The sequence below is a fragment of the Anoplopoma fimbria genome, chromosome 22, assembly GCF_027596085.1.
Source record: "Anoplopoma fimbria isolate UVic2021 breed Golden Eagle Sablefish chromosome 22, Afim_UVic_2022, whole genome shotgun sequence".
Classification (NCBI taxonomy): domain Eukaryota; kingdom Metazoa; phylum Chordata; class Actinopteri; order Perciformes; family Anoplopomatidae; genus Anoplopoma; species Anoplopoma fimbria.
This window is the reverse complement of record NC_072470.1, coordinates 10987799-10991464: the sequence shown is the minus strand read 5'-3', so window position 1 is coordinate 10991464 and position 3666 is coordinate 10987799.

Below are 3666 nucleotides of genomic sequence, written 5' to 3'. Positions count from 1 at the left end.
TAGAGATTTGGGGATTTTTCGGAGCATTCGAGGCTGAGGAGTGGAGGGAATAGTCATCTGTGTAATGATGGTAATATTATTTCTGGAGGGGGGGGGGGGGGACGAGGCTAAATTGTAGAGAGGCCGATTGGGAGTGAAACTCAAACCGGAGGATCAGTGTAGATTTTCAAGAGTGTGGAGTCAATTAAAAGTCATTTCAGGCAATTCAGGAACTTTTCCAAGTTGAAATCAAATGCGCAACATTTGATTATTATCATGATTAGTACCATAATGGACTGCAAGTTCCATCCCACGTCTCTAATAAACTGAATTCAGTGCAAGTACTGTTGCCTGCAGGTACCAGCAAAGGCATTTATCAAGGACTCGGCTTCAGGGAAGTACTTGCGTGCATAGAGGTGTAACGGTGTGTTCACATGTCGTAAAGCAATGCACGCCGAGGTATGTCCGCATGTGCACACAGATGTGTGTGTCCGAGCGCGTGCTTAATGTGTGTCTCCGTCTCCCCCTGGCTCCTCCCTCTTTCACTGTCTGGAGATCAGTCACCTGCAGATTGCCAGAGGTCTGGGCTAGGCACTTCAAAGTGCTACGAGAACTAGTCAGAGAGAGAGAGTGAAACAGGGGGAATCAGCTCGTATACTCCAATCAACCGGGTGGATGGGGAGGCGCAGCACGTGAGCCCTGCTATATTCCACTCGACAGAGCCGAAAAATAGAGGGATCTCAGTCCCTCGTGGAGACCTTGCAGCTTGTAAGACCTTTAGAATACACATGAGGCAAGATAAGCAGACAATATTGAAAGTTAGGGTAATAAAAGACGGAGAAAAAATAAACCTTTCATGCCAAAATATGGCCTAACTTTGGGTTTATTTACCACCTCCCTCCCTGCTTCAATGCCTTTGAAGAGAGGCAACTAGCCGCTGGTCTTGGTTATCCTCCAAACACAGACTGCTGTGAGTTTGGAAGCCTTAGAACTTACATTTTGGAATCTTTTTCTTATTGGGATGGATCAACTGCCCTGATGTGTTTGGTTTGTTGTTGTTGTGTTTCTTTAAAACTTGTCTTAAAACCATGTTTTTTTCCCCCAAAAGAAAATTGGAACAGGGAATGAGTATAAAGGTGAAAATAAATAAAAGTATAGGCTTCAAATTTCTTTAAAGGCTTTATTTTTTTAGGCTGAGCATCCTTCCAAAGCACTTCCTTTTTAATAACATGATAAAAGCTTTGTAACATATGAATAATGATGATGTATCATTACTGTGTAGACAGAAAAAAGCATAAAGAATGCACTTAAATTGACACCCAAGACGCAGCATTGAAAAACCTGTGTTTGTATAAATTGCCCCTCAGCTGCCATCATTACGCTTTGTGCTGTAATATGATTGGCTTTCTTGTGTCTCCTCGGAAGAAAACAAGCACCAATCCACACCTTTTGATGCCACTGTGGACCTTAAAACGAACACAAGCCATGCAGATTCAAATTGGAGGTCCAATTTTTCTTTGACTCAAAATGGAGCAGGTGGATAATCCCTTTCATTCTCTCTAATGATCAAATCAATGTGGAAGCCATTAGCCTGCTATTCTGCTGAAACTCAATCAAAAGTCCTGTCAAAGGCACCGAATATTACGCTTTCAATTAATGCGGTTAGATGTGTTGAACACTGTAATCACACAGAATCTGTGTGTGGGAGTGGGTGGATGATTGGTGGGATGTACAATCAACTTTTACTGTCTCATGATCACAGAACTGTACAGCAGAAAACCGATGGACACTCTAACAGGGACAAGATGAAAGTTGCTGCCACATCCCTTCCAGTATAATGAAAAAAGTGATATCTTAATGCTTGTGCTCATATTCATGGTATTGATGCCTCTAGCAGTAAAATCTCAAAGGAGAATTTAGAGTCTGTATGCCTAATATGACTAATAGACCGTATTGGAAATAGTCAACGTGATTGATTTGTGGACTACGGTTTTGAAGCCTCAAGTTAGGCATTTTTGCCGTCGCCTTCTTGGTTATTGGCCGTCACCATTTTGGTTTTTAGCTGTTGCCATCTGGGTTTTTAGCTGTCACCAGTTTAGTTTTTAAGCCTTTGCCATCTTGGCGTTTGGCCGTTTACATCTTGTTTTTTTGGAAACAGAATGACATGAGAGGGTGGAATAAGACATTTTTCTGTGTTAAATGTTACAATTAACTTCCATGTATTGAAAACACACTGTAATTGGGTTTAAGTGCCACGATAACACACACGGACAACGTGGTAACGGCCTGTCAATCACAAGGTAGCCACGCCCTGAAGCATTTATCATCTATTTAACTCCAAATTGGACGATAATTTACAAAATGAACATCATGCTGTATTGAAGTAGACTTGAACCTAGCAGATGAGACCCTAGACTCATGTTTACAATGTTTACTGGGGTAAAAAAAAACAAGTGAGAAGTAGAGTCATTTTCTCATAGACATCTATAAAGTTGGACTTCCTTTGCAACCAGAGATTTTGCCACTTGATGGCCATCAGGAAGAAAGCAGGTTTAAGGCACTCCATTTCTGCCTGTAAGAAACACACAGAGGAGACCCCAGCTAAGCTCAGCTGCTTTTCCTGCAAAATGAAGGGAGTCCTTCAGATGATTGCGAACCCCTGGCTAAGAAAGAAGTCAAAGAATAGAAAAAATAGTTATTAATGCTAGAATTGCTGAATATCTTGCTGAAAGCCTTGACAAGGCATGTGGTTAATTGTCAAAAGGGGCGGTCATGGAACATATTCATCACAGTGACAGAGTTCCATGGAGTTCCATAGTAACACTGTACAAGTCCCAGCAGGTCAGCCAACTCACCCGCATGTGGAAATTAACACATGTCAAAGATTTAAAAACTTAGAAGTTAGGCTTGTACTACTTCAGTGTCCTTATGTGTAGCGTCCAATGAGATCCTGTTGTTTTATGACTCCGGCCTTGTTGCCATGACCACTCCTGAGGGGGTTACTGCTTGGTCAGGAGTATCATCAACCATGATTGATACAGATGTTTTGCTACCAGTTTTTCTTGATTTATTCCTGGATTGTGACTGCAATCATTGAAGAACCTTAAATTTTCAGTCTGAGATGAATTAGATAAAAGCAAATAGAGCTGCACATTTCACCCACTTCACCGCGTTGGGAGACAGGTAAAGGGGGGAGTGAATTTGAACGGGATCTGTTCCAGACTTTGCCGTGTTGTTTTCAATCAGACTCCCCTGATGCAGTTACCAGGCCCCCCCCACCCACATCAACCCTCCCTCCCTGGTCTCCTGACCCTTCCATCTCTCCCATCCCTCCATCCCCCCTCATCCCGCTCTCAACCCCTGCGCTTCCCTCCAAGGGATCAATTGTACAACAAATTCAATGAATTCTTTGGCAGGGGCAAGTATTTCCTCCGAGAGCACCGGTTGCTCTCGAGCTGCGAGTGAAAAGGCGATGGGAAAAGATGGGGGGAAATAAGTGAGTGAGAACGGGCGAGAGAAGGTGGCGGTGGTGGGGAGATGGGGGAGGGAGGGGTGGGCGGAGAGCACCTTTGAGGTCACTGCATATTTAGCGGCGGACTTTTTGACGAGGCTTGGCAAAGAGAGGTGCTGCATTGTGGCGTCTGAATGAAAGGCGCTAAGACGGAAATGAAAGCGGGCAAAGGATAA